This window comes from Drosophila willistoni (assembly GCF_018902025.1).
Source record: "Drosophila willistoni isolate 14030-0811.24 chromosome 2L unlocalized genomic scaffold, UCI_dwil_1.1 Seg168, whole genome shotgun sequence".
Lineage (NCBI taxonomy): Eukaryota > Metazoa > Arthropoda > Insecta > Diptera > Drosophilidae > Drosophila > Drosophila willistoni.
In genome coordinates, this window is record NW_025814047.1 from 10,692,082 (window position 1) to 10,706,258 (window position 14,177).

The 14,177-nt window shown below is 35.0% G+C and overlaps 1 protein-coding gene across 3 annotated transcripts in view; it reads right to left on the reverse strand.

Annotated features, from left to right (window-relative positions):
* Window positions 1–13,957, reverse strand: part of LOC6652392 — a 132,976-nt gene extending 119,019 nt beyond the window's left edge. For all 3 annotated transcript variants that reach the window (XM_015176508.3, XM_015176507.3, XM_047009898.1), the window contains exon 1: window positions 13,811–13,957. The gene's annotated coding sequence lies outside the window, so the exon portion shown is untranslated. The remainder of the gene's footprint in view (window positions 1–13,810) is intronic.
* Window positions 13,958–14,177: the final 220 nt, after the last annotated feature.

Sequence of the window (14,177 nt, forward strand, 5' to 3'; positions counted from 1 at the left end):
TCGAAAGAATCGATGTTATGCCAGGGCCAGCTCAGTCGTCGGATTGGTAACCCATTAAATATGTATGGGGTAACATTCAGAGAAGCGTCACAAAGAAAAAACCGACCAATAAAGCTTAGCATTGAGAAGTTATCCATGAAAAATGGCTACAGATCCCAGTTCAGCATTGATGGAGTCGGTGCGGCGTAGGTGCCAACCGGCTATTGCCAATAATTGGTTCAGGACTAAATATTAAGTCCTAAGAACCAAAGGTAACCAGAATTTAAGTTTTAAATAATTTAGAATCGACAGATTGTAATTCTTAGTTGTCACTGCTATTTTAATGAACAGCTCAAAATGCCCTTCCTTCAGTATCTTGCTCGTTTCTAAAAGTGGGGGACTCTTTGTTCAGTCCAAAATAGTACTAATATTATTATATATAAATATAGATTATGAATTTATGAAAGATTGGTGCATTTATGGTCTTTTTAATATGATTTATCAACTTTAAAGTCAAAGCTTAGAGGCACTGCTATTTTCGTGAACACAGCTGTATATGTATGTATGTACACATTCTTGATAAAATTTTGAAAAGTAATTATACCATGCACCCATAGTGTGAAATGGTATATTAAAGTATGTACATACATATGTAGCAGGCAGTAGGAATCTTTTCTGACCATATAAAATATATACATAGGTATATATATACATGTATATATATTCTCGATCAGCATTAACAGCTAAATCAATCTAGCCATGTCTGTCAGTCCGTCCGTCTGAACATCTAGATCTCGAAGACAACAAGAGATAGAACCACAGATTTGGTAAGTAAACTCGTGTAGAATGTACAGTTATCGAGTTGGTTTCAAATTTCTGCCACGCCCACTTCCGCCCCCGCCAATTAGATAAACCCGATTATCTCAAAGACTATACTAGCCATAGACAACCAATTTGGTGTGTAAACTTGCTTAATACGGGCGCAAATATTGGTTGTATAAAGTTCTTTGTATCAAAATTGTGCAACACCCTCTTTCGCCAAATTTGCTATGTAGACTCTGTAGATTTTGATTGTTGAAAATTTTTGCCTTCCGCCTCCATAATTTACAAAAAAACGATATTCGACAGACTAATTAATAGTGTTTAATTCTGCCAACCTAGAAAATTTTATTAAAATCGGACTAGAAAAATGCCAAAAATACGTATAACCGTATTTTACTAGCCGGCCAATATCAGTACAGAGTCGCACACTTGTTTCATTTTTTCTATAGAAACGTACTGGTTCCAGCAGGTTGTTAGTAAAACAATCAATTAAATATAAAACCAAACATTTTTATCGATTGCTTAAGTGCAAACCGAATCAAAAATAATAAAAGTTTACTTCAACAATACTTTATTCCATTTATATGTATTTGGAAAGAAGTACAATGTTAGCGAGATGTTACAAAGTAGCGAGATTTTAAAACTGTCAAACTTCCTTTTTGGGACAACCTACATTTGCTATTGGGTTGCATCCAAGTCGCTATTTCGGTACCAAACATGTATGCCCGTTTTAATCGATTTTTGGGGCATTTTAACTCGAGTTAATGCAAATATAAAGTAGTACCACACACTTAAGAAGCTTATGGAGTTGACAGTTGCGGAGTGTAACAAATATGGCATTTCTTCAAATTTTATAAACTCCATTGAGAGAAGGTTATTAAAGTACCTAACAATAAGGGAAAAATTCAAAAAAATTTTTTTTTTAAATTTAGAATCCGGTCTAAAGGGTACTATTCGCAAGTTTTGCACTAAAACTTCAATATAGAACTATAAAGCCAAGGGTAGTACCAGTCCGTGGTTTTAAATACGAAAAGTACTCAAATCTGAAATTGGGCAGAATTGGCAATGGTTTTTTTTTCACTATCATTTCAAATATTCGCAGAATTTTCAACCAACTCAGACTTCATTTGCGAACGGTAGGACGAAATGGGGATGCCTTTGGAAAATTCCACCCACCTCCCCCTTTTCACGAATCGCAGAATAAAAATTTTTTAACCATAGAATAAAGTTTTCCCAACAACTGTGAAAAATTTTATTCCTTGATCTATTATACTTTTCTCAAAAAAAAAATCTTACTAAAAAGCGCCTTTTCGGCCCAACAAGGTAGAAACCCCCCTTAAGTCCTTTAACTTTGACAAGCTGTAAAAAATAAAAAAAAATATAAAAAAATTATGTTTTTAGAAAGTTTTGTGTTCATTTTTTAATTGAAATATATTAAAACCAGAGGGCCGGAGAGGGCTAACTTCGACTGCGTCAAAGTTTGTATACCCTTGCAACTTTTTTGGTAACTTTTTCCCTATAAATATATAGCCATCGAAGTGGAAAAATGTTTTATCTAAAAAGGCTTATATTTGCGAAAGAACGGCCTACAATCTTATTGTTAGTATACCAAAGTCACTGTTTTCCACCGATCGTTCCTATGGGAGCTATATGATATAGTTACCCGATCTTTATCAATTTTGGCACAGCCATTAACAGATATATTAAACTAACAAATGTTTAATTTGAAAGCAATCGCGTTAAAAGTAGCGAAGTTATTTCCAAAAGTCACTGTTCTCGAGCGGTTGTTCCTATAGGAGCTATATGATATAGTGACCTGATCTTGATAAAATTTGGCACAGTTGTTTATAGGTATAATAAACTCACCAATATTTGATTTCACGACAATAGCTCCGAAAATAACGAAGTTATTGAGAAAAGTCACTGTTCGTGACTTTGCCGTTTGTATGGGAGCTATATGATATAGTGGTCCGATCCGGCTGAATCCGAGATATACAACCCCTGCAGTATATACAAGCCTACATGCAAAAAATCAGCTCTGTAGCTTTTACGGTGCGTTGATCCAAATGGACGGACTGACAGACGGATGGACGGACGGACATGGCTGTTTAAACTCGTCTAGTCGTGCTGAATAAGAATATATAAACTTTATATGGTCGGAGATACTTCCTTCTATGCGTTGCACACTTCTGACCAAAATTAATATACCCTTTTTGCAAGGGTATAATAAAAAAATTGTGAAACGGGAACAGTCGAAATTTGATTTACGCCAGCACCTTTACCAAAATCAGAATATTTTTGGACAAAATGGCGGCCGTCAATATAAAAAAATTTTTTTGCCTATTTTTTTTCTATTTAATATTAAAAAAATATCAAAGAAGCTAACATCGGATATGCCAAAGTTTATATACCCTTGCAGTCCTTGGCAATAATATTTTTACATTTTGGAATTTCTTTCCCTGCAACTCATTTAATCAATACACAAACAAACCATTATTACACTTTTTACTACAATTTTTTCTTCTTCACGCATACACATACAGTGCATGTAGCGTTGCGTCTGTGTGTGTGTATCCATGTGCTCTGTTGATTTGATTATGACGTAGGCAGCGCTTGAGCCAATTTATATTGGCTGTAACTTGTGTTCTATTTATCCGATCAAATTAAAACTTTGGGATCTGATGTTTTTTATCCAATACTATCATATTAGCAAACTTCATAGGCATACTCCAATTTCCTCACCCATGTTTTTTCTACAACTATATGATATAGTAGTCCGATCGTGACCGGGCTATAAGTAGCCCAAATATCAGTTTCATCCCAATAGCTCTTAAGATGGCTGAGGAAAACGCATACGTACCGACGGACGAACGGACGGACGGACATGGCTATATCGACTCAGCTTCTCATGCTGATCAAGAATGTATATACTTTATGTGGTCGGAAACGTTTCCTTCTGTGCGTTACAAACATCTGACCAATTTTATAATACTCCTTGCAAGGGTATAATAAATAGTAAAAATAAATACTAAAATTATGCGTCGTTTGCACTTTCTTTCATTAAATCAGTTTAGAATTACGTGCTGTGTCATTGCAGCCAGTTAAAATAATGCGGTTTTCAGAAAAACGCGTTTAAAGTTTGAAGATTGCATCGCAGGACGAGAGCATTGCCCCAAAAACTACGTCATATCTCCTGAAAATTTTCGAAAACTTTTGGGTCGACTTTATTAAATGTTGCAAATGCAGATTAGACGTCTGAAAAGAAGTCACCTACTTGACAAAAAAAATCTTCACTGCGGTTTTCAATCGTTATTTTATTTTGCTTCATGGAGAAACAAAATCAAATTTATTTGTTTTAAACTGTGCCTTAAAACTGAAAATATTTACTGTACTAATCTGAAAAATCCGATGTTCGAAGATATATTTCGGTGTCCATAATTTCTCAAAAACTACCGAACCGATTCTCTTGATTTTCATATTTTACACAATAATACAGTTTTAAAGTGGAGCTTTTTACGAATGGTAAAATGAATAAAATGAAATAAGGTAGTAATCTCGCCGACTTCAGTTACTAAAGTTTAGTATACCATTCATAAAACAAACACAAAATTTTGAAGACCAAATGTATGTATGTTTTTTTTGCATGTCTCATAGCATATCATATTTCGTTCACTCTTACAAACACCCGAGCACTCTATTGTCGCCACTACCCTACGCCGAACTCCGCCCTTATGAACGGCCGTTTCAAAAATATTTGGTAGGTTGGTAGAAATATATAAGATTAATTAGTCTGTAGAATTTGATTACGATAGTTAAAAAATTGTAACATGTAATTGTAAATTATGGATTTAAATAATTATAATTTGCGTGTATACCAAAAAAGGCTGCATACCAAATTTTGTGACTTTAACTTTAATTGTTTTCGAGAAAATTAATTTTATTTATTTCTATTAAGCCAGTATACATAAATACCAAATTTAATGTCTCTAGCTGTTATAGTTATGTTATGTTTTAAGAAAATCAGTTTTATGTTAATTCTGGGGGCATGGCAAAAATAATGAAGTAAGTAAGTCGTCTCGCCGACTTCGATATACCATCCACCAGGTAAACAAATATTTTAAATTTCGAACACCAAATGTATGTGTTTAAGTATGTATGTAAACACTGCAGTATGTCTGTCTCTTTCTTATTATTTTCGAATGTTTCGATCTGTGAATTGTAACGGACATTCTTTGATTTCTGAGTTACATTCATTTTCTAGCTGCCTGCGCTACAGCAAATATTCTTATGTATGAATTGTGTTCGATAGTTAAAAAATTGAGAGGCAATCAGTTTTTTCTAGATTAGTAGGTGGCAAAAATTTGAAATATTAATCTGCACCGCATACCAAACAAATTTTCTTACCAAATTTGGTGGTTCTAGATTTGTTGGTTTTTGGGAAAATGAGTTTTATTTAATTATCGGGAGCGGCCAGTACATTGCAAACTTGACGGAAGGACGAACATGGCTAGATCGACTAGGCTGTTGATCATTATCTAGAATATATATACTTTATGGGGTCGGAAAAGCTTCCTTCTGCCTGTTACATACATGTTGGCGACTTTAATATGTATACAATTTCACCCTATGGGTGCATGGTATAAAAACAGATTACTGGGAAATATGCCATTATTGCAATCCGATGGTTGTTTGTGTATAAATCATAGCTCACAAATAACTTGTTTTAAGAATATATTAATTATATGGACGAGACGAGTATTCATATTCGAACCACTGTATCACTAAATGGTATATTAATTTTATTCAGAAGTGTGCCACGCATAGAAAGAAGCATCTCCGAGACCATATACAGTATATATATTCTTGATCAGCACGACGAGGTGAGTTCATATAGCCATGTCCTTCGGTCCCCGTCTGGATCAACGCAAACTCCTCCTAATTTAGTTGAAATTTAGGCATATAGGCTTATGTATACTGCACAGTTTGTATATCTCGGATCGGACCACTATAACATTTAGCTCCCGTACAAACGGCAAAGTCACCAACAGTGACTTTTATCAAAACCTTCGTTATTTCTGAGCTATTGTCGTGAAATTTAACATTGGTGATCAACTACTGTGCCAAATTTGATACAGATCAGATGAGTATATTATATAGCTCCCATGGGAACTATCGGTGGAAAACAGTGACTTTGTTCAAAAACTTCTTTATTTCCTACGCTAAAATTATAGGCCGTTCTTTCGCAAGCACTCGACCTTTTATATAAAACCTTTTTTCGTGTTGGCGGCTATAAGTAAGGAAAGATAACAAAAAACTTGCAAGGGGATACAAAATTTGACGTGGTCGAAGTTAACCTCGGCCTTGTGGTTTTTTATTAATTTCTGGGCTATTGTCACGAAAAATAAATACGAAACATGCACTAAACTAAATTTTATCAAGATCGGGTGACTATATCATATAGCACGATCTGTCGAAAATAGTGTCTTTTATCATAACTCGTTATTTTTGACGAGATTGCCTTAATATCAAGCATTTATCAGTTTAATATAGCTGTTGATGACTATGCCAAATTTCATCAAGATGCCATAAAAACATACAAATTCCTTCTTTCGCGAAAGTTCGAATTTTTAGGTAAAACTCTTCCGCTTTGACGGATAAAAAAATAACAGAAAAAACTTCCAAGGGTATACGAACTTTGAACTTTCTGACATCGGAATCTGGCTTTTCTTGCAATTTGTCTTACGACTGATGAAATGACTTCAATCTTTGAACAAGAGGGTAAAATAGTTACAAACTCAAATGGTAGAAGAATCATTGTAGTAGGTTAATTTTAAAAAGAGTTATGAACACCTAAACCGAACACTGCAAACTGTTGTTACAGTTTTCCTCGTCAGTACAAAATACCTTTGCAGATAAGGTTCAGGTCTTTATTTTTCCTAAAACTTAAGTTCCCTCATTTAAGTAAGACGCTGTGTGCTGAATGAGACTCTGAGAGAGAGAGATCAAATGTCATCAATTTATAGCATGTAATCACGTCAAAAAGGTATTTGTTCTATTCGGACACGTGAAAAATTAACAAAATGCAATTGTGTACTGTTAAAATTTCATTATTATACTGATATCTATCATGTTAAATGTATACATATTAATTATCATTAACTCACTGTACAGGGTTGACTGGACGTTAACACGTACAAAAAAAACTTCACTCGTTGCAGGGGACGGACGTGTTTTTTTTGCGCTTATCAAATTTTATTTTTTTCTCGCGATTAAGTACTTTTCTATAAATGGTAACCTCATTCGCGAATTCTTGCAGTCGCTTTTGTGTTTTTGTTTAAATATAAATAAATCAAAACTTACAACAATACATTAGCGGTGTTGTTGTTGTTGCTTATCTCTTTTGCTTTTGTGTCTTTACCGTTGTAACTAACTCTCGCGCTCTTGCGTACAAATTGTTGTTGCATGTGTTCAATTTGACGCGCGCTCCAGCTCTTTCCTATTCTTGTTTGATTTGCGCTCTCGTCTTTTGCCTACATAGAAAAGCTCAGTCCAACCAACACTAACGTCCTCTGTGGAAAGCCCACCTAACTTTAAGCGCTCCTACAGAGACAGTTTCACCGATAAGGAATCCAACCGGTGAATGGGCCCGCAGTGTCGCAGAGAGGGCATCCGTATTTGGCACATATGTATCTTAAAATGGTTTTCCAGCCAAATCCAACATCAAACTCTGGCCATGACCTAATCACACCGAAAATGTTCCTAGAACTCCCTATCATCGCCATATAATACATCTTCAAACTGTTCAACGCTATAATAAGAATTAGCTACTTCCCAAGAGTGTGGAAAAGGTCCACAATCATCATGAATCCTAAAGTGAGAAAGGACAAAACCCAGCCATCATCCTATAGGCCAATTAGTTTGCTGCCATGTCTTTCGAAGCTTTTTGAAAAGGTCCTGCAGATCCGACTAAACTCATCTGGCATCGGAGAATACAATCTCTTCACACCAGTTTGGCTTCTACGAAAAACATGGGACAATTGAACAAGTCAATCGACTAGCATCCGAAATACGACCAGCGTTCGAACTAAAAGAATACTAAGTGAATTTTTTTCGATGTTGCCCAGGCTTTCGATAGAGTTTGGCTGGAAAGTCTGATGATTAAAAGAAATGACAGAGCAACACAATAATAAGTGATCTCTAGGATTTAGCTTAAGTACTAGATGAAGAAAGATATCTCAAACTTGTTGTTAGGCTCTAATTTATGAGTAGATTCAACAAATATATTAATCGTTAAAAAAAAAATCTTTAATTTATAAATATTTTTTCTGTGATAAGTAATTCTAAAAACCAGAGAGCCGGGGCTGACTTCGACCGCCTTAAAGTTTGTATACCCTTGCAACTTTTTTGGTAACTCTTTCCTTAGCCATCAAAGTGGAAAAACGTTTTATCTAAAAAGTCTAATGTTTGCGAAAGAACGGCCTACAATCTTAGCATTGGAAAAAACTAAGATATTGATCAAAGTCACTGTTTTCCACCAACCGTTCCTATGGGAGCCATATGATATACATAGTTACCCCATCTTTATCAAATTCGGCACAGTTATTAGCAGATTTATTGATCTAACAAAAGTTTAATTTGAAAGCAATCGGGTCGAAAGTAACGAAGTTATTGACAAAAGTCACTGTTTTCGAAAGATCGTTTCTATGGGAGCTATAGGATACAGTCACCCGATCTTGAACAAATTTGGCATAGTCGTTTATATGTGTAATTAACTCACCAATATTAAATTTCACGACAATAGCTCAGAAAATAACGAAGTTATTGAGAAAAGTCACTGTTCGTGACTTTGCATTTGTATGGGAGCTATATGACTTTATTGATGGCCTTCCAGGCTTATCCTTATCCCAAGACAATCCTGTCTTAAATTCTAATGTAAAATCGTTAGATCTTATTTTTGTAATGGATTCTGCTTATTGCGATGTTTCTAGGATCGAACCGTTTGTTCTTCCCGAAGACAAATTTCATCCTACATTAAATTTAAAAATTAATCTGCCCTCGCTATCACCATTACTTGGTTCAAATGAGTTACCTCTAACTGCATTCGTAAGACTGACTTTGCCAGCCTTAATGAAAACATTACTACTACCGATTGGTCTTATCTATACAATTGTAGAGATATGAACTCAGCTGTTCTTTCTTTCTTCTTTTATGATACTCTGAATTCACTCTTTGATATTTGTGTGCTCCTTGGTAGGCTGTAGCGGCTTACAAAAACCTCCCTGGTTCTCTCGAGAGTTATGCAATTTGAAAAATGTGAAGACTCGTTATTATAATAAGTTTCAAAAAACACGTCGTTCATCTGATTACGCTCTGTATACAGTCGCTCGTTCAAAAATCATGATGCTTAATACACAATGCTATAAGAATTATCTTCAGCGGTGTAAGCTTCAGTTTTCTTTTTTTTTTATAATTTTGTTAATTCTAAACGTAAGACCTCTGTGCACCCATCTTTTTTGTCTTTCCAAAATAAAAAAGGGAGTACTGATCAGGCAATTGCCGATATGTTTGCGAGTTTTTATAAAACAACTTATTCCTCAACGGAATATCGAGCAAGTCCGTATCGTTATCATTTAAAAAAGGCTAATTGCATTTTCAACCCAGTGATTGATGAAAGTTTTCTGCTTAGCGAACTTAAACTAGTTAAACCATTTTATTCTTTGGGGCCAGATGGTCTACCTGGATGTGTACTCAGGTTCTGTGCAAACGCATTATGTAAACCCATTTTAAAAATGTTTTTATTGTCTGTCGAATCTTCCTCTTTTCCATCTATTTGGAAGGAGTCGTATATCATTCCTCTGCATAAAAATGGCAAAAGGTCCGTAGCCCCTAACTATGGCGGTGTAACAAATTGTCCGCTATTCTGTAGCTTTTGAGAAAATTATAACTTTTCAATTGCAACATTTTTGCAGCTCTATTATTTCGCCATCCCAACATGGGTTTGTGAAACGTAGACCTACAACCACTAACCTTTTAGAATTTACCTCTATAATTATCAGAGGTTCAAAAATACTAAACAAACTGATGTCATATACACTGAATTCAGCAAAGCCTTTGATTCTGTGAATCATACTCTATTACTTTCTAAACTGAACGACATTGGGTTTCCACCTCTTTTTCTTTCTTGGGTTCGCGAATATTTAACAAATAGAAAACAGAAGGTACTTTTTAAGTCTTCTTTTTCCAATTCCATTCCTGTGACATCTGGTGTACCTCAAGGTAGTCATCTTGGCCCTATGCTTTTTAGATTATTCATTAACATTCTTCCATCATTCATTGTTCATTCGCTTGTGCTTATGTATCCTGACGATGTCAAGCTTTGTCTTACTTATAAAGATACAGATTCATTTAGTCGGCTACAAGCTGATCTTAAAAACTTTCAATCCTGGGATTGAAATTTTTTTTATTTCGCTTGTCCGTCCTATCTTAGAGTATGGATCTTCCATTTGGTCACCTCAATATGAGTCGCACTAGACTAGACTTGAATCCGTTCAAAAGCAGTTCTTGCTATTTGCTCTTCGTGGCTTAGGCTGGGATCGCAATGTCAATTGCCTTCGTATTCTAGTAGACTTCTTTTGATTAACTTCCTTTCTTAACTAACCGTAGAATTATGCTTGGTGTTATTTTTATGCGTCAGCTCCTAATTGGTGATATTGACTCGCCTGAGTTATTATCTCAGGTAAATCTGTCGGTACCATGTAGACGAAATAGACATCCTATTATACTTTTAACCCTTAGTCGTTGCTCTTCTAACTATGCCATGCATGAACCTTTTAGCGTCGTCTGCTCTGATTACAACCTTTTATGTCCTGTAATATGCTCAGAGAACATGTCGTTGTTCTTCTAACTATGCCATGCACGAACCTTTTAGGGTCCTTTGTTCTGATTACAACCTTTTATTTCCTGTAATATACTCAGAGCCTTCTATTAATATACTTAAAACATCTATCCTTTCGTATTTAGTTCATAGATAGCTATAGTATTGTTTGTTTGTCTGTTTTTATCTATTGTGTATTTGTCCACGCTATTCGTGCCGTGCGTTATACGGCTGCACCCCTCGGTCGGTTGGGTGGGAGGTGGGCAACTTTTGCTTTGGCTCGCGCGTAACAGGCTTTGTCCTGGTGTTGTAGGGGCCACTTGAACGTACTGCGCTTAGCTTCGTGAAAGTCCCCTAATTTAAAAAAAAAATACAAAGTGCGTTCAAGTGGCCATACGACATTAGGACCCCGAGCGACCGTGGGGCTCAGCCGTATATCGGACGGTACGAATCGCGTAGGCAAATAAAAAACAAACAATTAAAATATAAGTAACTACAGCTGTTTACCGGGTAAATATGAAAAAATAGAGGCTTTTAAAAAAGAAAGAGCGACCTCTGATCTGATTACGGGGTAAAGAAGATTGTCATCGGATCATAGAACACCAAAAGGTTCAGGCGAAATATAGTTGGAAATCTTTTAAACACAGAGGAATACTATTTCTGTTAGTTCTACAGGGTACAGATAGATATAACTGGTTCAATAGTTCAGGAGAGTCTATTTCACCTATAATAAGTTTGTGTATAAAGGTAGAACAAATTACTCTACGATTAATAAGAGAAGGAAGATTGATTAAAAGAAGCCTACTAAAGTACAGAAAACAGAAGCAGAAATTGCTTTTGAACTCAATTTTATGTTGGTGAGTTTCATAAAAAGTGACCAAATGCAGGATCCGTACCCTAAGATACGACAGACTAAGTAAATAGAACTTTGGTTGTGTACAGATCTTCAAATTTTTGTGACTATCGCTTTACAAACCCATGATGGCTCATAGCTTTACCAATAGTAGTAGAAATATGAGTATTAAAAGTTAATTTATAGTCCATAAGTTCGCCCAAGTCACTGAAAGGCGCTTTAAGGGAAGGTTCTTAAGATATTGAAAACATAATTTTACATTTGGAGCCGTTAAGGTATCGTTAAAAACTGCTAAGCGTTTAAAAACTTGTTTAGAACCTTCACCAATCGTCATAAGTATTTTGACAAAAATAGTTTAAGTAAGGCCGATGCTCATTTTTACATTGCAAAAATCATAGCTTCTAAACCAATGACGCGATTTATCATCCTGTATTGGCCTGAGTTCTGAGATGAAAAAAAAGCTGTATATTAAAAAATCGAAAATCGTATTAAATAAAATTTTAGGCTGGAGCATTGCATCACATATAGCATGCTATTTTATAGCATGTTTATATGACACCTAAAAAATTTAGTCGTCAGATCTTAATGATATTTGGCACATTTTTTAACAGTTATTTTAAACTGGCCAATCATAATTTTTGTTACACTTGCGTTAAAAGTAATAAAGTTATTGATAAAAGACGCTGCTTTCGACAGATTCTATGGGAGCTACACTGACGGGCAAAATTGTAACACCAGTCTTCAGTTGGGTAGCTCATAAATCTTATCAGAGTTAACCTATGTACAATGATGATTCTTCTAACGATCCTTACTGCAGTTCTATGCCAGTCCATATATATAATATTACCTTGAATGTGTTTGATTTTGATACATAGTTTTAAAATCAAGAAATTTCAAAAAGTAAAAATGACTGCAAGGGTATATAAACTTCGGCATAGCCAAAGTTAGCTTCTTTAATATATTTTTTATAACCTTGCAGAGGGTATTATAAAATTGATCAGATGTTTGTAACGCACAGAAGGAGACGTTTTCGACCATATAAAGTATATACATATATTCTTGATCAGCATGACAAGACGAGTTGGAATCCGTCTGTCCGTCTGTTTGTCTGGATCAACAGCTTATTGTAAATAAATAAAATTAGTTAAAAATTAAGAATAAATATATAAATAAATATAAATAAAAAATATAATATAATAAATTGCTGTGAAATAAAAATTTAATAAAAGAATAAATTAATCAAAAGAACATTTTGTATTTTGTTTTTTATTTTTGTATGGACAACACTATCGACATTCAACGCAATTGTCGATGGAACGTCCTCTGACGCGCATGCAAAGAAAATCCATCGATCAACGGTCGACATTCAAAGCAAATGTCGCTGGAACGTCCTCTGACACGAACGCAAAGAAGACCTGCCGACATACCGTCGACGTTCAGAGGAAATTTCTTTGCAAATGTCCCTCAAAACATTTTCGAAAAACCATCCGCGGACATACTGTCGACTTTGTCGCTCAGTTGTCCCGATTGTCCTTATTGCTAGGTCATCTAATGTTAAATGTCGCCGCAACTTAATTAAGCGTGTCGCCGCTATGTCCCCCAAGACAGCGGACATGTCCCCGCAAATTCGACGGAGAGTCTCCGCAGACGCGTACTGCAGGGTAATAAGAGAAATAATGTTTTGTTTGTGTATTGATGAATTGAGTTGCAGGGAAAGAAATTTCCAAATCTAAAAATATTATTGCCAAGGACTGCAAGGGTATATAAACTTCAGCATATCCGAAGTTAGCTTCTTTGATATTTTTTTTAGACAAACTGATATATGTACTATTGTCGAAAATATTTTTCGTATCAAAGTTCCAATCTCATCCAAGAACCATTTGCAAAAATTTGCTTGTACTGCGAAAACATAACGGTAAATTCGAAACTTTTAGAAACTTCTATAAAACAACTTGGAAGGATTGGTGTGTATTTACTGATCAAAAGCGGATAGACGGTCCTCATGTATTTCAATATTATTATCATAATTTGCGAAAAGATAAACTAATTTGATCCCGCCATCACAGCCGTGAAGGAGGTGTCATGGTATGGGGTGCAATAACATTTTATGGAGCACTATATCTAGTGTTTAAATTTAGTTTTTTGTATTTCATAACTTTTTTATGAATTAGAATTTATTAGGATTATTTCTTACTTATATGATTTTTCTGAATGTCTACATTATAAGAGTTGCTTTTAAAGATTTACTGTTTCTAGCGGTCGTTAATAACTACTTTTCTTACCTTCTCTGATGCTTTTCCGATTTAATATTTTTGTTATAATCCTGAGTATTTTGTCTGCCGGCATTAGGGTGTGTTGGTTGATTATTCAGTGCTTAATATTTCGAGGTCTCACTTACAGCAATAACTAACACTCTTAGGCATTCACGTATTACATTGTCTGTATTGGTCCATTCTTAAAGATATCAATTAATTCACCATAATTGCAAAGTTCTTGAAATGCTTTCAATTCACTTACAATAGTAAATGAAAAATGTTTTTTGATTTTTGCAGTTTTTTTAAAAATTCTTAAACGAGGATCACATGGTATATAATATAAAAAAACTTTATTTGATTTTCCACTATTATTGTAGGTACGCGGATTGTTGTT